Genomic DNA, 21,664 nt, shown 5'->3' with positions numbered 1-21,664 from the left:
AAAGCCAGTGAGCCAATGCTTTCATAATACAGTAAATAAATTGAAAAGAATCACTGGTACTCCTGACACATGCAATTCAAACACCTATTTGCTTGATGGCTCTCATTTCCTAGCTTTTACATTATTGAATCAATTTTATTCCCTGCAAGTAAAATGTGTCCAGAAAATTTTTGCTTATCATAACATCTGTAGGCTGTACAGGCAATGCGAGACTTCAGTTCTAATTTTACTGTAAACCTCAGTATTTGAAAGCACATCTGAAAAATGTTATTTTTTAATGGAGACATTGTTTATATACAAAAATAAATAATGCTATTGCTTTACATATACAGACACACTCACTTTGAACTCACTAGAATACTACCTTGTTGTAGACTTCCTGCAAAAATTTTAAGCCAATTTAGAAAGACTTGAATGATATAAAAATATATCTGCTCAGAAGTATTTCTGTTTAATTTCAATTTCTTTTTAAAGGGCACAGCTTGGTAGAAATCTTTAACTGAGCTAGCATTATTATCTCCCATTATGAACATCAGAAGAATTTTGCTTCTGCAATTAAGTTTACTATTTTTGGTATTTATTTACTTTGCATTTCAATAAGTGTGAATTTAAAAAGGAATGACCAGTTTTGTGCTGGTTTCTAGTTGGTATCACTTTCTCCTTTGCATACATTGCAAGCTGCTGAAATATTGGCCTGATCAGCAGATGTTCCCAGATACACTTAGGAGAAACATCAAAACCAGACACTTTTCTGAATATTTTTTTGTTAATTTAAATTCTATATAACTTTTTTTTATGATATGATTGTTGGAATTAGACTGAAGATTTTTACTTAACATTAATTCAGTGAATGATGCTAGAGACATAGCTTATTATATAGTCATTCCTATTTTATTTGCTATTTTATCTAACTTGTGTAAATTTTTATAAGAAAATTAGAAGGATGTAAAGTCCATTTGGAAAATGCCTTACACCATACATTCATTCCTATGAACAGAACTTCTAAAGGGAATAAAATAGAGCATACCAAATAGCTATAAACACAATTATATTTACGAACATTCAAAATTTGAGTATTTTTACCTGTTTGGCAACTGCCAAATAAGGATATGATAACAAAACTCTAATTTGGGCAAATAAACATAAATAATAAAATACCACTTTCCATTAACCACTTCTACAAAAAGATCAGTGGTAAAAAGCTGTCAAATCAGGCATAATTTATTGACTCATGATGTACAAATGTATTATTTGTAGACTGGTTCACCTTCTGGAAGTTTAGACTGGGACTTAGGTTATTAAAGTAGCTTGACTAGGTGGCTGTGCGCTAACGGGCAATTCCTGTTCCCGTGCCTCAGGGCATGGTTTGCTGTCACCTCAGGCCACTGCAACATCTAAAGACCGTCATCATTCTCCACTGCCTCACCTCCAACTCCTGCCCCTGCCCTTGCTTCAGGGCTAGCACTTGTGCAGCCGCAGGATGAATTAGTTTAAAAGGGTAGCTGGTGGAAAAAAAAAAAACACAAAAAAACTTGTTTAGTCAGCTCATTGAACCAGCTTGTTGTATAGCAACAGACTTGGACCCAGTGCAAGGGGAAGGAGTTCATGGCCAGAAAGAGCAGCAGGAGCAAGGCTGCCCTTCGCAGTGGCTGCACACAGTCACAGCAGAGCAAAGGCAATGTACACCTACACCCTCCTTCACCCTGTCTCTGAAACGGGAGAAAGGTAACTTGCTTCAAGGTCATCATATGAAAAGTAGTTGAGAAGAACGAGACATTTGATATTGGCATTTTCCACTCTTTGGGGGAAGAAAGCTGATACAATTAAAGGGAATTTTTATTCAAATTGCCAAGATACACAGAACTAGAGAAAGGCAAAAGGAAAAAAGAGACTGAAAATTTATTCAGCCATTATTGAGAAACACAGCAAAATACTATACATGTTGTAGCCTATTCTAGACTGTTTCTGGCCATCCTTGAACCCTGCTTGTTCCTAAAACTGGAATGTTTTGAGACACAGAGCAGTTATCAGTTCATTTTACATTCAACCTCTGCAGCAGAAAAGCCATAATGCTGGGATCCTACTTTGCTAGTAAAATGGAGGGAAAGACTTGTTTTGGCTTTCTCTATGATGACAGCACATATAAATATTACAAGATGAGTCCATTACCAAGCCTGGTTTTATTTGCTAAGAGATCTATGGTTATCTTTAACAGTAAAAATGGAAGTCTTATCATCATACATTTACAAAGAAGCAACAAAAGAAGTGGTGCTCTGAACAGAAAGTAAGGTGCTAAAATATACAATTGGGCCCAAAACCTCAGTAATATGACACAAAATTACAGTACCATTACTTTTTAATGCTTAAGTGCACTCTGTGGCAAACCAGACCTACTTCTTGAGGGGAAGCTTCTGCTTCTGGCAGCACTGGGATGGTGAAGACTTACATTTTCTTCTTCTGTATGAAAACAAAATATATTTGGGGACATATTTAGTCCAAACAAGACCTACCTGAATAGGATGTGTTGGACTGAGGTAAAAGTAGTTTTAAGCACTCCTGTGGTTCAGGACCTTGAATACTGGTCCAGTCCCCAGCACACAACAGATCTGCTGGAGGGCTTCTGCATTTTGTGGAGATGAGCTGAATGTCATGGCAACCTGCAGCAGCCTCTTCTGGCCAAGGCTCTCCAGCAGAGCCAGGGCCAGGAGGCAGCGTGGGATTCATCTCACCACCATCCACTGATTTGTGGCCAATGAATGTACTGCCAGTAAACTGGTGCAAATCATCAGCAGTGTGGTCATATTCCTGGCTTTTTAATGGGCTAAAAACATCATAAAATATAGAGATCATTTTCTATTTTAATGATTAAAAAGGGCGTTGCCTATTATTCACAGCCTACACATAAGATGTCATGATTTTCAGTTTTCCTGTGCTGATCATTCAGCCCATTTGACACCTGACCTTCAATTGCCTTGCTAATTCTGTCAATGACCTGCCTGGATGATTACCCAAACATGCCTTGTTATCTCCACAGTTTTGCAAAAAAAAAAAACCAAAAACCAAAAATACAAAAAACACCACCCCCAAATCAATATATCAGACAAGCAATGTAATCCTAAATGAATGAAACAGTAATAATCACACACGCAAAAGCTCTGAGCAAAGCTTTCCCTGTCCATATCAGCCAGCTGCTCTCCTGGTATTAAGGAAAGTTCTAGTTCATGAGACCATAAGCTTGATGTTTAGGGTGCTGGACATTGCTCTGTGAACAGCTGCAGCAGCAAAAATGGCATTTTCCAAGAAAGAAGAGTTTCTACAGTGGTTTCTACATTGTTCGGAAATTTTTCCTCACCAATAGATTGAAATCGGAGTAAGACAGCAAATCTTACACAGGCATATGCTTATTAAGAGAAACCTGTAACAGGTAAATATGGATGTTAGCCAGGGAATACTGTAACATCTGAGAAGAATTTCAGCTGATCCTTGATCAGAAAAAACAACAGTTCTCTGGCCAGAAACTGTCCTGGCAGTTCCAGGTGTCCAATTATCAACCTCTGTTTCCAGACAAGTGAAACTCTGGAAACCTGCCCATTTATTAACTTCCCCCTCAACCAGCCATTCACTCGCTCTTAGAGAAATTCACCTTTCAGAAAAACCTCGCTCATGTGGACCTTGTGAAGACTGGAGTCTTATAAAAGCCTCATGCACTGAAAGTCTTCCACCCCTCAGAGCTCAAATTTGAACAATTTTCTAACTGCAAAAGTGACATAACTGGCTAATGTGGAGAAGCAGCTGAAAGCTCTCTTAAAATAGTAGTAATGCCCTTTAGGTTGTGGTTTGATAACGCCCAGTAGCCTGTTGAAATCTGGAAAAACGCAAAGTGGGATATGAAAATGCCTGCCTGCATGGATGGTACCTAGAGGTTTCAGGGCTGCCCTTCCAACCTGGCCTTTCTGCAGGTACCAYTCGTTTTTCCTGGGGGAAAAGCAAACACACTTTCTCCTTCACCTTACTCAGCAGTTGAACATAATTCTAAAGAGATGTATGATATAGAAGTTACATGATTAAGTAGAAAGAGCTGGTAGGTTCTAGGAAAAAAATGTTGCTCTCAGATGAACTTGTCTGAATCTGGAATAACTTTGATAAATTCCAGATAATAAATACACTTATTAAATAGACATAATTACTTTTAAATGTCTGCTAGAAGTCAAAAAGAGCTGTGTGAATTTCCTAGCACAACTTCAGTTGAGTTTACTGAGTCAAGAGGTGAAATGAAGAAATACCAATTCCTGTAAATCGTTGATTAGAAAGTATACATTTTTTTCTCTTTCAGAGGATGCTTCCTAGCAAAACATTACACTGAAATAAATTTCGAGACTGAAATCTACTTAAACAAGTTACATTTTAAAAAATAATTTAATTCTGGGTTGACAGGAACTTTGCCTCCAACGCATACAATAATTGTGATTGCTTTTTGACTAATCAGAATTTTTGATGTCAATTCAGGATTTTTCCACTATAAAATCTTTGAATGAAGAGGACTAAAAGCCATATATATTAAGCTAATTAAATATGGATCACATTTCTACTGGTATGATATATACAGTTTGCAAACAAAAAATCCACGTATATTTTCAGTTTCCCACTCCTTCATTCACAGAAGTATGTTTAATGGAGCTAGGAGGCAGAAAMAGACCATCAACAGATATATTGCAAAGTGATGCAAAGACACTGACAGAAAATGCATTGCTGATAGTTCATGAGTACATAGAAGAACCTGCTGACTATATTCAGTGAACATTCCTGTGTATTTTTATTGATGTGATGTTATGACTGCTTATGAATTCTGTACACTTGAAAGGATATCAAATTCCACATGACATTTGGATTGTTGCAATTAAGCTATTACAAAGACTTTTGAAATAAACAGAAAAAGTGTTGCCTGGAATATGCGTGCAAGTACTCTTCTCTTCTGAACGTGAAAACCAGGAGGTGAGATGGAAGCATCCCCCAGCAAAGGTGGCCTTTTTAAATATGCTATTTCAGGATAGCATTGCTGACAGGGACCATAAGGGGAGATTGCACACCCTTCCAGAAAGAGGCATTGGGCATTGCCCATTGCATTTCTCAGGCACCTCAGAAGGCTCCATCTGCTTGGGCCTCCCATCCCACAGGCTGGCTGCGCCTTAGTTCCCACGCCAACAGCTCTGATTTTAATTGCATTTTATTTTCTTTCTGGGAGAAAAGTTGCCGCATGTGTAAAGTATGTTCATTCTCCAATGTATGGTTGGGCAGAGTTGGCAGGACAGTAAGTATTATGACATGCATATAATATATAATAATTGTTATATGTTAATGATTACAGCTAACTAATCCTTCGCATTACAGTAAAATGGAGAACAGATGGAAACTGTTTGCTCTGTTAACCAGCTATGAGAAACTTCCTGTATACCCCTGCCCCCAGCATTCATTCAAATCAATAGGATCCTTCTGTCTAAGACATTAAGATAAATCCTGAAAATCTTGGTATCGATTAGGTAGATGCTTAAAAAATTGATCCCGCCACAAACAGAAATGTCACTGAGTTGAATGTGGAAGCTTGCTACGCTTGCTAGATAATAGGGAACCAAAGTACAAACCATTTCTGTTCACAAAACCCCAGGCAAAACTTGGATTACTGTGCCCATCCCTTCACCTAATTTAAACAAGCCCCAGAGAGAGAGGATATTGCAAGCACGCTCTTTATGGCACCTGGTTTCCAACATTGCAGCCTGGTGTGGGAGTTACAAGCGCTGATCTGACAGCTCCAGCTTGCCAAAAGGGAGACGGGTTATTTTCTGGGCAAAGAGGACGAGGGCTGAAGAGATGCCACCAGAAGCGGCGCAGGGCAAGGCAGCCCAGGGGGCAGGGGCGCCGCTGGCTGCCGAGCACTGACTCCACCACCTGCCAACACAGCAACCTAGGATTTATATGGGGCCTCTCATTCTTCAAGTTAGTTAAGGTTCCCACCAAATTTCCGTTTCTCCACACTTCCAACCGTGAAGTCTTCCATCACAGAAGCTGGGGACTGCCACTCAGATATATACTCAATAAATATGTTGTGCCCTCGTATTACAGAAAAATGCCTCTCTTTTTTTTTCCAGTACTATTGTGCTTTCTACAGCATTACATTTTAAAGTTACCGCCCTCACCGAGTTACTCGAGTCACTGAGTGGGCTTTGCCTGCTGAGGGGGAGCCAGCCCGCCGGCGCCTGGCGCAGCTGAGCAGCGGCGGACACGGGCGTGCGGGCAACGCCTCGGCCGGCGGTTGAGGCGGCCGTTACCTCGCGCGCACCGACCGTTGGCGGGCGGGCTCGCGCCTGCGCCTGCGCCTGCGCCGCCGGCGGGCGCGCACACCCCCTCCGGCAGCGGCTGCGCAGTCGCTGCCGCCGGGAGGCGCCCGAGGACGCTGCAGGGCAGACAGGGCTGCGGCGCCCCCCCAAATGGCTCCCGAGGGGGCTGCGGCGCCCCCCAGTTCCCGCCGCCCCCCCGAGGGAAAGCGGCCTTGGCTGTGGGCCTGCGACGGGTCCCTCTCCTCTCTCGGCCTGCAGTCTGTATGGGTAAATGAGGATGATGGCTAACATACTGCGCCAGGGCTGCTGCTCAAATGATGAGGCAATTACAGATGATTCATGAGCCCTCGTGTAATAGCATTTGGGCCTAAATGGAGTATTACATTTTTAATTGTTCCAGTCACCAGACTTCATTGCGTTGGAATTACTGCCATTCCCTTTATCTGAATTGCCTTCTCCTTCTCCCTCTGGTGGAGATGCRATCACATGCTGGGAGATAGGCAGCCACCTCCTTGGCAATGCTAGATTCCACGTGGAAAGTGCATTTTGTGCCCTCTTCTGGTACTTTGTCAATGCGTGGTAAATGTCTGTGTGTCCCCCTCCCCCTCTATGGAAATGTAACTATTTCATTCATGTAGGAAGATTGCATAAAGATTAAAATCCTGCTCACCTTATTTGTGTAATTAGTTATGTTGGTAGAAATTAGACTATTTCAATGAGTGAATCAAAAAAGATTTCACCTGAAAGACCCTTTAAATATTCCTTAGAAACCACTAAGAAACTAACTGTTCCTAAGAAACCACTAAGAAACTAACTAAGACAGTTAGATCCCAAGAGGAATGCAATCAAAAAGTCAGGCAGTATCAGTGAATTCACCAAGATTTCACCTGAAAGACCCTTTAAATGTTCCTTAGAAACCGCTAAGTCCCTCAACATGCTTTGTATTTGTCTCTTTGCTTCTCTGTAGTTTAACGGGTCACTTAACCCATTTATTCTGCTGCCTAGTTCCAGGTCTGTTACATAGGCTCCCGTTTCCGTCCTCGTGCTTCAATCTTGCAAACAAATTCAGAAGTGCTGTGTGAAGTTGTGGCCTGCTGAAACCAGTGACAACGTTTCCATGTTAAGCTCATCACCACACCAATTCTGAAAGGAAAAAATGCCTTTAAGGCAGTTTCCAATAAGTCACCCTGTGCCCCCATCTTCCCCCTCCAGGTCCCCAAACAATTCCTTCAAGGCATGAAACAACATCGCTAGTGAGATGATAATTAAAATCGATGGCTGCAAATCAGACTGTGATGGCAGGTCCTTGGTCTTTGTGTCCTCTGACTGTCTGGGAGCTCTGTGGGGAGCATAAAATCTCACCACAGGCAAAAGTCAGTGGATATGGAAGAAAAGCTTCCATATGCACAGACAGATGTTAGGCTTCCGGCTGACAAAGCAGCTGCAAAAGGAGATCTATAGCTTTCTAAAAAGTCCTGTGGAAACTGTGCTGCCTGCCCCCGAGCTCTCATCACAGGTCGCTTTTGAAAAGTTTCCGTGAATCTGAAAAAAAGGGTACTCCAGTTTTCAAACTCTGTAGCTTGTTTTAGTATCAAACCTGAAAGATATTATTGAATTCTGGGTTTACTAGGATTTTTTCTCAGATGCTTGGAGGCCCAAAGTTATTACAGCTATTGGACGTGGTTCAAGCTCCAGCTTTGTAATTACATTTTGTCTGCCTAAAATTTCCCATAGTTGCAAGGAGAAATCATATTGTTTTTCACTGCCTATTTCAGACTGTCTGGCAGGACTCCCACGTGCTGTTCAATAGTTAAAATGTTCCTCTGCAGAGGTGTCAATGCTTCAATATAAAGTGAAGTTACTCTTGTCTGCCATACAGAAAACTTAAATTTGTATCCTGTTAGGATTGCAGGTTTAAAAATTCAAGTGCCAGGAAAGCAAAACACTTTTCATAGACACGAACTCCCACAAGAAACAAATAACTTAATTTTGCTGTCAGATGTTCCCACGGACTTCTCTTGGAAGTCAACTGAAGTTGTACATATACATCTAAAATCAGAGTTAGCCCTGTAAAAGTTTAATTTATATTTAGAACAGCAGTTAATCATGTACAAAGGCTATTTTAACAGTGTAAACAGGACTAATGAAGAAAGTGGAATGGATCTAATGCATTTGTAAATTATGTGCTTGGGATTGCTTTGATAACAGTAGCCATCTAATTGCTAGATGTCTCTCTTCTTTCCTCGACCAATTCTTTCAGTATGTTTTGATCTCTTATCATGTATTACGCCAAGGGGAGGCATTTGCATTAAATGCACCTTGACTCTGATAGATCAGTGGAAGTGTGCACCATGCTGTCTGCCGGTCCCTTGGGCACACAAATTCTGTGCTGTGCCTCAGATCTTTTACCTATTGCCAGAAACAGAGACAAATCTCGGCAGTCTCTCTCCCCTAATGCCAGCTGTTCTGCTAGCAATATAATCCGTAACCCATGCTGCTTTGTGCTCCAGCGCTCTGGCAATGCACACCCAGCCAGGGGCCACGTCTGGGAGCACTGCTGCAGGTGTTTGCCTTACTCAGTCACCAGTTATGCCTGACTACTGAGACTGAAGTACTGTCAGAGATGTACTTTTAGGCTTTCCATTGTTCTGTAGCCACAAGACAGTTAGATCCCAAGAGGAATGCAATCAAAAAGTCAGGCAGTATCAATGAATTCACCAAGGATACAGCTTTTTCCTCCTTTGTATTTGAATCATTCTAGTTTATTGTATCATATGCACRTGGAAAAGCTGCAGACTCTAAATATCTGGTATTGTAGCCTGGCAATATTTCACTCATTCTCCTATTTCACTTTGCTTTCCTTCCTCTGCATTTGTTTCGTTCTTGTCATCTATTTCCCATTGCTTTCTACCCTGATTCAGTGCAGACTTCTCCCCCATCCCCTTTTACTTCTCTCTTTCCAGTCCCCTTTCTCCATCCAGCAAGCGGCCCTGTGCAGAACCACACTAATTGTGAGGGGTGTATGGATGTCCTGGGGCTCTGCATGGCCCCAGGGCTGCCCAAGCAGCTCTTGCAGCAGCTCAGCACCTTGGGCTGCTGAGGATCTGCAGAGAAACATGGGGCCACCTTCATTCTTGCTGAACCACGGACTGCCACCCATGCCCCTTTCTAAGGAAGCTGTTTGGGACAAGTGACTCAGAGTCACTCAGAAAGGCACTTTAAGTTGGAAATATATGGCAACTTGATAAGAAGTGTCTTTCAAATGAGGGGTTTCAGCTAACCTGTGGTGTTCAGGAAAGGAAAAATGTAGCTACAGTAGCCTAATTTTGACATGAAAAAGAAGGTGATGAAATCAGTGAAGGAGCAAAACCAGGCAGGACTCCTCTGCAGTAATGTGAAAGTGATACATTACAGAAGTCAGGAGCTTTGAGCTCTCCTCAGCTCACTCGCACACTAACTATGCAGTGTCTGAAGTCTTCTCCCACACTCCTGCCCAGAGCTGCATTTGTGAGAAGAGCTGTAATGGTCTGTGTCTCATTACATCTATTGGATTTGTAACATTCCTCCCCTATGCAAAATCAAAACAATTCATCTGTATTATAAGGGGAGATAAGCACCCATTCCTGAAATCTGTGCAAATCAGGTAAAACCTGTCAGCAATTATAAAGGAAGAAACCAATATTGGAAAAGATCGTTCATACCCATATAATGAGGCTGAAGTCTTTGCCCTTGGCTCTCATGACTGGAAGTAAAATCTTGGTTTTATCTATATTTATTTTTTTCTTTCATCTTCCAAAATGTAGATAAAATTAAACAACCTCCCATGAGCATCAACTGCACTTTCACAGAAGAAACGAAATATTCCCGTGGAGATCTAATAAATGATGGTAAAATCCTTGAGATCTGAAAGATCATTTAAACAGAAATCACCTTATATTAAAATTGGGTTGTAGGCAGTTACAGGCTATATCCACAGCCCTTCAGAGAAAGAATAAACCGTCAGGAATCACTTCTTAGTGCCTGCCTCCATCTGAAATGCAGTCACCTTTCTCTAACTCCTCCAAACACTGTCAGTAACTAGGAGCTTATGGATGATTTAGATATTCTGTCCTCTTTCCCTCTGTCCTTGGTACTTCTACTGCCCATGAAATCCAAGTAGCTCATGAACAGCCATAACTTTTTTTTGCTTTGTATCTAAACATTGAAAATGCTGATGAGCTACCTTTTCAGCAGTTCTTTTATGATATTGTCTCCCAACCTGAATTCATTTTGATCTACACTGCTTTGCTTTAAAAATACTACTTCAAAAGTGCATGCGGAAATTATTGTTTGGGATTGTTCATTCTTTTTTGGCTGTTTTCATCTACAAAACAGCAATGATGACAGAAATATTCAGAGCCACATACAGATAATGCTGGAAGTCCCTAGAAATATCATAATTGCTTTACTGCTAGAGCACACCAGTTTATTTTCCAAAGCATCTGGAAAATTCACCAATGAAAAATTTTGTTTCATGTAGTGAGTGTTTTTGCTTGCTCTTCCATACAGACATTAGAGACACTGGCATAGTCAGTGAATAATATCCAACAGGGATCATGAGAGAATGCAGAGTCTCGTGGTCTGGGTCAGCTTGGTGACACCTCCTGCGAAAATACACACTTCATAGGAGCTCCACATGGACCTCCAGAGGAGAAAACATGGCCTAATACAGCCAGAGTTAATAGCCAACACCTCAAGCTCTCCAAAAAAGAGCAGCTGTAGGAGCCTATAATACGGACTCACTGGGCATTACAATATGCAGTGGTCACATCCACCAAGGACCCATGGGCATCGTGGGCACGGCAGTGCAACTCCTAATATTTAGATGCCTTTAAGCCAAATCTGCTGAGGGATCTGGGTGCCTCTGGTGGGWTTTAGGTCCAGAGGCCTGAGTTGACAGCCAAGGGCTCTGGAGAGCTGTGCTCCCTCTGCCCTGGCGAGGCGTGTGCGGGGCCATGTGCCTGCTGCAGCACGGTGCCGCTGGGAGCAGCAGCCCCTTCTTCTGGGGGTCCTTGTCAGACCGACTTAGCAGAGAGGGACGGGGTCAGCCGGGGTCTCTGCTCATCTGGCTGGCATGCTTTAGCCGTCTCTCCCCTTCCCTGCCCCTCATTTTGGTAACATCTACGGGCCAACTCAGGACCCCGAAGCCGGGCACAGCAACATTGGCTGTTGTGATGCCCAAGCCACCCACATGAGCCCGACTCCCAGATGTCTGAATCACCTGCAGCTCTTGAGGACTTCCATCTGGGATGAGACACCCAAGCTGCCGTAGCTCCTGCCACCCCTTTGCCAGCGATTTAAGTTGCCGGCCAGGTAACGTTCAAAGTGCAGCCAACGTTCAGGCCCATTTGCCAGCAAGCAATAGTATGGCTCAGGTGCCCTAAGAAGTGTTTCTGGGTGCCCTTCAAGCCAAAGTAAAAAAATGTATAATGACTTCAACAGAGGAGACTCGGGAAAGATGTTTTAAAACATAATTTGATTAAAGAAATTATTTCTGCCTAACAAAAAGCAAGGAGAGGTGGTGCTCTGCCAGACCACTGACATTAAGCACAAGGCTGCTGTGCAGAGTGACCGGGTGCCAGTCCGTTCCTCAGCCCGGCACTGAGTGCCACCCGCTTGGGGTGATCTGAATCAGGTTTCAGCCGCACTTCGTTTTCCCCCACATTGGCTGGCTCCTCTGGGTATAACGTTTCCCTTCCGAGTGCAGGGAGGAGGAGACTGCAGACACGCTGAAGGAGAAGTGCAGAGGGGGAAAGGGGCCTGCACCCTCCAGGGCCACCCCAGCATCTTCCTAGCACCCCATCGCTAGGTCATGTCTCCAGCATGGGCAGTCTGGCTCCCAGCCTAAGGGAGCACTACCTTTCAGGGAGTTTTTCCCCGGTCCAGTGCCTGCCTTCTCATGTGGATAGAAAGTTTGTTGTGAATATTATTAAAGTGGCTGCAAAGCGGATGCTGAGACGGTGAGGACAGACCCTGAGCATACAACACGTGCCTTTTAAATGGTGCTATGTTTAATTCAAACCACACAGCTTTGCTCCACTGCAGTTAAACTGCACAGTCTGCAAAGCTGCCCTAGGGAGAGATAAGTGACAAGTCCCAATATGGATTTTCTTCCCCTGCTGTTCAACAAATTTAGTCATTCAAATCCTAATATATTATTGATGAGCACTTCAATCGGGAAAGTGAATAGAGCTGCAAGCTACTAAAAATACAGGATAAAATAACTGACGCACTCCACAGAGCAGGACTGAATAAAGGTGCGTGTGTGACACCTAAACGATTTTATTTAAAGGAGAACTGAAAGCATCAGCCCTTCCAAGCTCCATTTCCCCCCCGATGACTGTTCGCAGCAAACCCAGCCCCTGGGACATGGCGTCGGGCCATCGCGAGGCGACCTGCCCCGCAGAAGGGCCAAGGTGGGAGCAAAGCTGGGGTCACCCCGTTCCCGCCGCCCTTCCTCAGCCACRGTTGGCCTCTCCGCCCAGTGGCAGCAGCGTGCGACGGGCCGGCAAGGGAGCTTCAGGGGCTGCTTCAGGAGGGAAAGCGAGGAGCCCCCTTTCAGAAGGACTGCTCCACGGTGCCCAGAGACAGCGRAGACACCTGCTCAGGTTTAGACCCTCTTCTACAAGGCACTGGATAAAGCTTCTTCGTAAATAGTTTTTCAGCACAGCTTCAGTCTGCTCCCTCGGACGTTTTCCATCATAACCTGAGAGGAAAGGGCAGAATGGTGCAAGAAAACTTCTCTTCGGAAAGCTAGCCTACGAACACATATTTAATACATTATTTTATCTTTATATTCCTTCTCTGAGCATTTCCCAACTTTCTGTCAAGAGTGTCAACACAAGCGGAAGATGATGAACTCATCGTGTTTGATCATTTTGTTTATTCAGCTGGACACATGAGAGATCCTATGTCTTATTTGCTAAACAAACCATTTATACTAAACTTGCATAAGCACTTAACGTACTGCCATGGTTATTTACTATTACAGTTAACCTGGTAGGTGGTTTTAAGCCATTCAAACAGGCCACCCAATTCTCCAAAGATATTAAAGGTCTCCTGGCAGCTTTCCTTTCTTACCTGCTGAGGGAGCTTTAGGCTGTCTGGGTGACAGGCTAACCTCTGCATATGAATATACACTTCAATTCACTTATTCCAAGCATTATCTCAGGCCTAAATTTTCCCTGACTTCATTTCTATGAAGGTAAGGTTTTGGTGCAACGCAGCTGGATTATGTGAAGAGTTCTGTCATCCAGGTCCTTAAGCTGTCCTGCCTGCATGCATTTAGCACCACTGATCTTTTCAGTGACTTTCCCCATTAGCTGGAACTGAAAGACTTTACTGGAGTACACATTTCTTAAAAGCAGAAAATGGACTATTTCCGAGTGCAAACAGCCTTTTTGTTTGGCTTGGTCTTTAAAACAAGAGCAGTGCATGAGGTGCATCGAAAATCTCAGCCTGTCCCTCCCCTACCTCCTCATGGATGATTAGCTCCTGGCTGAGCCACCCGCACCCTTTCCGGATGAACACCCCCACGGTCCCCATGCTGCCCACCTTTGGGCCCATGAGCTCAGCTCCCCGGCTGGCAAGCAGGGCCCAAGGTTGTGGCTGAGCCCCGCAGGTCTCTCTGCAAAGCTGATCCCCCCTAGATGTGCCCACTCCCTCCCTCCACCGGGGAGCAGAGCCGGCAGCCACCAACCAGCGCAACAATGCTCAGTGGGGAGAGGGGCAAGCAAGAAGAGCTGGAAGAAGACTGGGAGAAAGGCAATGACGAGAAGGAGGAGACAGACCCTAGGTGTGAAGTCAGGGAGAAACAGGGAGATCGGAGAGCAAGGGAGGTAAAGCAGCTTGGTACACGACAGCTCTCTCCTGCAGCTTTCCTGATGTCTAATTAAAGCTTGATGTCTAATTAAGATGCTCTCTCATGTCTCTAGTCACCTGTCTCCACAAAACTTCTAAATGTTGAACCCCCCTTGCTCAAAGTCTACAGAAATTGGCCAATGGACTAAAAATTTGGGGAAGGGGAGGCTGCAACACACACATACCTCTCGTAATCTTAACTCCCCAGGAGATGAGGCTGCAGCCCCCTGCCAGCACAGAGCACTCCTGGGCCCGCACCGTTCTTCCTCCCTCTTTGCACCAGCTACCTGCCCTTCTCCCTCACTGGAAAACAGTGCTGCAGCACCATTCCTCAGCCTTCAATTTTAGGACCCTGCTGAGCCTCGAAGACTTCAGTGTTTGCATTTTCAAGATAGAAGGAAGTGAAAATTAATGTCACAGGTGCTTGGTGACCTAGTCCTGCTCTATTCAAATCAATGCAAGTTTTGTCACTAACTCCAATAACAGTAAAATCAAGCAGACTGTGATATATCACCCCAAAACACTGTTGTTCCTTATTTGAAACACAGGAGTTTAAAAACATGCTCTGCTTGGATCAGCTCTTCCTGTTCTTCCTGTTTCTCTCACCATTTCTGCAGTGCTGAACAAAGAGGAATTATTCACAGGAGCCCAGTGACCCTTTGCAGACATATCCAATACAATGCAAAGAAGCACACTGTGTTTGGGGATATACTTAATTTTAGGAGAAACATAGAACTGGAAGGGGCATCCCTTGCTTCAGCAACCAAAGCTRTCATCTTAAAACCAGACAAGGCACTTGACCCCCTAAAGCTGCAGGGAGGTTTCCCAAAACCTCCCTGACTGACAGTTACAGAAGTTTCTTTTCGCTCCCAGCCAAATGCATTAATGGGCATTCAACAGCCTTTTGTTCCTGAGCCTACATTGTTCTCTAGCTTAAATAGCTCTTCTGCCTCCCTGGCATTTGCACACACACACCCACTCCCCCCCCCACACACACACACTGGTGCAATTACAGAAAGCAGTAACACCTCTGCTCAGGGTGCTGCCTGTCGAGGCTCCTATTCTGGGATGACAGGGTCTTTCCCTTCCCTGAGCGTTTCTGAGGCTGGTTAGTTCCAGGTATTTTTTCTTATATTTTTCGTTGACTGAAAGCTGCAGGAAGAATGAGGTTTCAGGGCTGGTCAGGCTGTGCAAAGGGTCACCTCTGTTTCCTATGGACCAGATGTGTTGAAATCCATTTTTGAGGCTAAACTTACCCGTTTGGATAAAGATCGTGCTTAAACAGACCTCCTAAAGGAAGGCGGCTGTCTTTTCGTAGAGGGGGAGAATAAAGAAACACAGATAAATCTTGACAAATTGACAGAATTGACAAACTGAAGATTGAGGCCCTAAAGATCAATAAATAACTTTTACAAATCTTTTAAAACATTAGCAGCAATCTGCTGTTCTAACAAACGTGTTTTGCTTACATTCAAAGTCACAAACAACTGATTTCTATTTATAAAGCCTCGGCAGAGTGTGACCCAGCTGTTTGCTGCTAGCTGTGCTGAAATCAGGTAGGTTAACAGCTATGCGAGAGCTGAGCTCCCCTTTGCAGAGGGCAGTGTCTATTTTTAGCATTATTTCAGCCTATTTTTGCAGTGCTCATCAATCTAGGAACTGATCACCAGCTAAGCAATTGGAAGTAGGGATTACTGTTWTCCTTGCTTTGCTGGGAGGGAAATGGATGATCAGAGGTAAGAAAACATGTCTTTTTGAGAGCATCTAATTGTTCCAGGGTTGCTAGGGAGCGATTTCAATCAGTGTGAGCAGGTGCCTTTCTGGTCTCAGCCACGGGGACCTGGGTGCCTCTGCTCCACAGAGTGAGCGAGGCAGCAGTGCTCGGCCCCCRGCGCGGCCAGGCCCTCCCTGCTCAGCGACATTGCTCCGAGATGCCCGTGCAGTGCGCAACGGCTTCTTGCAGCCCAAGGGAAAAGATGCATTGCTTTTAATCAAGCTTATGTTAAAATGCATGTTCACAGACAAACAGTACTTGCAGCCTAGCTCAGTTACTGTTGATAACCAGCATTAATAGCTTTTTAGGGCTATTCCTTCCAACAAAGAAAGCAGTTCAAGCTTCAGGCCAAGACAAGAGGTTTGGCTCATTTCTGTTCAACCCCAGTAGCTCGGTGCTGATCCTAGGGACCATAGCTGGACTGGCAGCTAAAACTTCACTTGCTTCAAAGCAGCTTAGCCCCAATACAGCAGCCTTGTGCCAGAAGAGGAAGCCAACCCAGAAAGCAGTGAAAATGGTCAGCAGAAAACATGGCCAGCACCGGGGAACCCTTTGGCTGGCAAGCTCAGCTGCAATGGGCCCTCCCGGGTGCAGAGGAGGGAGCAGAGTCTGGGTGGAAGAAAACTGCCTCCACAGTGCCCCACCAGCAAAACAGCTCATCCCAGGCTGTAAATGTAGGAGATCAGCTCCTGCAGGCCTTGGGAAACAAATGCAATAGCAGTAGCTTTCTTTGCATGGTGCAGCTAGCACAGCTGGTCTGTCCCACTTGCACAACACATTTGGATGAAACACGCCAGCCCTCGGACACGGGTGGTTATTCATTTTCACACAATAAGGCATTCAATTATGTGACTGCTACAAAATGCCACCTTCTCTCTGACGCTGGGAAGAGCAACAAAGGACAGGCAATAGATCATCCTTACATTTGCCGATTGACTGCTGTGTTGTACACTTCTGGCTTACAACTCTGAAGCAGTGAAATTCATTATATTTGAATAGGAGATCAATATGTAATTTAATTAAGATAGATGGTTTCAGGTTCTCTTTGCTGGCGTTGCCTCCGCCAGGAGCTGCTAGGAGTAATTTCTGCACATTCACAAGAGCTTTGACATCTCAACATGATGATGACTAAGAAAGTTGAAAATAAGTTACTTCTCAGGCTTTCTTTTGTTCTCCTGGTTTCTGTTACACACAACCCCCCAGAGCACCAGGTTTTGCTTGCACGTGTGGTAAAGAGTTCAGCTTTAGTGCTGCACTGATAAGGAAATTTTGTGTTCTCCCATCTCTACAGTCCCCTGATCACACCCGAGCCAAGAGATGTGCCCAAATCTTCTGCTGCAGTGAAGATCCTCTCTGTGCAGAGTCGATGACAAACTGACTCCAAGGACAGGAGCATGTTTTGCCTTCATTCTCTGTAAAATCATGGTGGCCAGAGTGCTGCCAGATAGAGAAACCTGCATTTAAGGAGTGAAAGCAAGAAACCCTACTTTTCCCTAACTCAGCACCTGCTCTACACACAGTGATGCCACTGACTGCACCAGTTGCTCCTGGTCTCCTGCCGTTTAACAGGCGGGCAAATTTGCTCCATCCACGTGATGCACAGTGAAACACATCCACTAAAGTAGCTCACCTACACAGCAGCAATTACCTGATGGCCAAAACCAGGTTGCTAGACATAGCCAACGGTACACGCCTTGGCCACAGTCAACGGCTTCGGGGAGCACAGCAGCCCCCGCTCCACATCCATGCAGAGCCTCACACCACGTGGCCTGGTGCCAGCCTGGTGCCCACTGACACGGCACAACCAATGGGAGTAGAAAGACTCATGAAACTGCTGGGCTGCAACTGGGGCAGGACTGGGACAAGCCCGCTATCCTTACGAACCACCACTAGGAGTGATCCTTAGGGCATTTGGATGATGAATGGGGCTCACTACTGCTGTTATCCGACAAAAGCATCCTTGGGCCTCAGGCAGGGAGGAGCCGCCCACCAGGGTTCGTACCAGGCACACCTCACACGCCTTCACCTTCTCCTCTGGGAAGTGCCAATGAGCAAATTTTTAGACATTATCTGCAAATGTCAGGTTTGCAGATAATGAGGATAATGCTAGAAAAAGGAAATGGATTTGAATTTGTTCATCAGAGCAGTATTTGCAGAGTTAGTGAAAAACAGTACTTGCTGAACAAGCATGTCAGCAACCAGAGAAAGGGAAGGGCGCCAAAGGGGATAACCAGCTATGAGGACTTCAAAGGATCAACACCCCTTCCCTCCCCATCAAAGAAACTACATGAGCCCTTTCAAATTTTACTATTTAATGTTCCTGTGTCTCACTCGCAGCAGGGCTACAAGCCATTAACACCGGCAGATGGCTTGTAGACAAGGAAAGGAAATGAGCTTCATGGCACTCATCACCAGTACCAGGGGATGGGGATGATGCCAATTGCCATCAAAGCCCGAACCCTGCATGAAAGCGCCTGGAGGGGAGCTTGGCTTTATGCTACTATCTTCGCCCACCTGCTGGTTTCGGCAGGAAAGGCTGCTGGAGCACCGGCCAGCCCAGCTGCACAACTGCGGCAGTTCACATGGCATCCCCCCAAAGACTTGTCCAAAAAGCCAGGAGAGGGGACCCCAGCACCAGCAAAGGTTGTGCTCAATGCAGGGCAGGTCGCAGGCCCAAACTGCCCTCAGACAGGTTATCGTGCTCCAAAACTCCTCGGAAACGTCCATCACCTGCACCTATGCTAGCAGAGCAAACCGGGCACAGCCTCTGGCACTGGCACATGCGTGTCCAGGCCACGTGATGTTGGCTCTCTCCCAGTCAGAGTTTAGCCCCACCGAGCAGTGCCCTCCTGGGAGAGGATGGGCCAGCTCTGCTGCAACATCTTTGCTACCCTCAGGACAGCCCAGACCCTTAGGTCGCCAGCTCTGGCCTCCAGCCTCTCAGGCTGCAACTGCATGCAGCTGCTCATCGACATTTTCACCAGCCCTCAATTTCCCTCGGGACAAGGAGGCCAGCAGATGCCACGCATCCACCTTTGCAAGCAAGCCCAGGACACCAGCAGAGAAGCAAAGAGCAACCACCCAGCAGTGCACTAGCCTTTCTTACAGACCTCGTTAGAATAAGAACAACAAGGAAGAGATATTTTGAACAAGGCGAAAACTCTTGTTCACGTAAAACAACTTTAAGCAGCTTGGCATCTTATCTGATTTCTCTTGATAGGGAAAATGGAAAAAGAAACGTCATAAAAAGTATATTCTTCTGTATGTGCTGGAACAAATTCTTGAATGGTTTTATTCTTTCTCAATGCACAGAATAAACCAGTGTCTGATCGTCTACCTAAGTCAGTTCTCACTGTGTTACTGGGATTCCTTAAAAATCGGTAAAACTAAACTTTGCAATTCTAACAGTGAAGATGTTCATAAGCTTCTGAGGTTTTCCTTTCCTGTAAGAAAATTACACTTTTATCCACAGATACACTCTATACTGAGGAGGGAAATATCAAACCACTGAGAACTACTAAGAGCACAACAGCATTAGCATGGACCCATGGGTCAAGTCAACAGCCAGTATAATCTCAGGAAAAAAAATCATTTACTTCATGCAGCTACTCCAGTTCACACCAGATGAGTATATACCTTACAACAGATTACTGAGAGCTAATCCTGTGTCCTTCTACAGCAAAAAGATAAATAGCACTGCGGTTTTCTCATAACCAATGTTGCACCATAGCATAGTGTACTTAAAATGCAGTCTTTGCAAGAAAAAGTGAAGTTTCTGAAAATTTCCATACTGCAAATTAATTTCCTTCCTGAAAAGAAAAAAAAATCAAAACTAGTCAAAATGAGAAAAAAAGCCATTAAAATGCTACTCTAAGTGAAAAAGTACAACAGAAAACCAGAAATAACACTCAAATCTGCTACAAGCAATTTAGTTCTGCTCTATCTGCTGCTTTACTGAACTGAAAGAGGGCTTCACCATGACAAAACATGCAGATGAGACGTCTGGTGGCTTCTCCCAGCAGTGGGAATCCAGGGGCCACTGCAGGAGCTGCAGAGAACCATCCGCTCACTGCCTTCAGCATCAACTGCAGGTTAGACACTTCCCCCTCAAAAAACTTGATATCTTGAAAAAGCTAACCAACCATGCAAGTGCTTTATAATCTTCAGGGTCCATAGCCTATGTGGCGAATGTTACTTGTTTTCTGTGGACTTGGGGCCAGCACCCAAGTTCTGTGATCACAGCTACACTTTTAATCCTTTGGAGGATACTTACAGAAACCACAGCTCCCCCCACAGGGGAYGAGGTATATTCAGTCTCAAGCGACTGTTTAAATTAAAGGAAATCAGTCAAATGAAATGTTAGTGGCCACAGGACCACAGAAAGATCATCTGCGCAGTTACCTGGTGCCGGATGCTGTTAGCACATGTGGCCCCCAAGCCCGTGAGGAGAAAGGAGAACCCGTGCTATGGACCTGGGCTCCTTTGAGGGAGCCTGGGGAGAGGTGGAGAGCTGCCTGTTAGGGAAATGGTAATGACAGGAGGCACAAGCCTCCCTGGAGCTCCCGCTTGTGAAGAGATGCACCTTGGCTGCAGCACCCAGAGAGCCTGGAGGGCCGTCCCCTGCAAGGCCAGGGCCCTGCCCCAGCTCGGGGCAGCACAAGCTGCCCTTCGCCCCCAGTCTGAGGGCGTTTTTACTTGCGACAATTAGTTTGGTTTTGCAGCACCCAGGATATCGTTACAGGAACTAACATAAAATGAAGAAATTGCTCTGGCATCTCTCATGCCCACTGCATGAAGGCTGGGAGGAAGGTGGACCTAGGTGCTGTGGTTCCCACCTGGAGATCGAGAAACAGGAGACCTAGCACAATCCCCCTCCCAAACCATCTCACACCCTGACCTACCTGTTCAACACCTATGCCGATGRGAGACCAGTACTCCTCATGGTAACACCACAGCACCACTAGCTGCTCCTGCACTCCCTACCCCGCTGGCCACTCTAAGGTTGGGACTTCTGTGAAAATTGCTGTACTGTCAGCATGTTTACACACAGCTGACAGGTTGGGAAGTCCTTGTTTCAGTTTCAGTGTGGACCTACATCCATAGAAAGAGGGTACATCTCACACAGCTTGTGTGCACTCCTTGTGTTTCTACATGTAGATCTCCAGCCATTTTCACTTTAAAACACATTGGGTTTTTTTGCAGCATACAGGAACAAAGTAGGCAGGCTTTTTTTTTTTAATGTCATGTATTTTTATTAATTTTTGAGTGAATTTTTAGACTGCACCAGTGTCCCTGAAGAGAATGATAAATGCCATAGCAAAATGAAAATACAAGAGATGATCTACTGCAAGCAGAAAGAGAGCACAAGCTTGAAAAATCTATTGCTACCCAAGATGAGAAGAGCAAATCAGCAGACAAGTGGCACTCTCTTGCTCTGCCTCCCTAGCTCATGGTGGAAAAATGAGCCGAAACAGCCAGAGCACTATTGTTTTGGTTTTTAACTTTTTTTTTTTAATTACATCAGAGCATAAGGAAACTACTTGCCACTAGGTTGGGACACCTTAAAACCAAGGAGGGGAAATTTAAGTCAGTGAAGACCTATGCAGAAAGACATTTGGAAAAGTGACTGAAAATATCAAGGGAATATTGCTTCCAAGGG

Source organism: Apteryx rowi, unplaced genomic scaffold (genome assembly GCF_003343035.1).
Source record: "Apteryx rowi isolate R43461 unplaced genomic scaffold, aptRow1 scaffold_64, whole genome shotgun sequence".
NCBI lineage: Eukaryota > Metazoa > Chordata > Aves > Apterygiformes > Apterygidae > Apteryx > Apteryx rowi.
Note: the sequence above shows the minus strand (reverse complement) of the source record.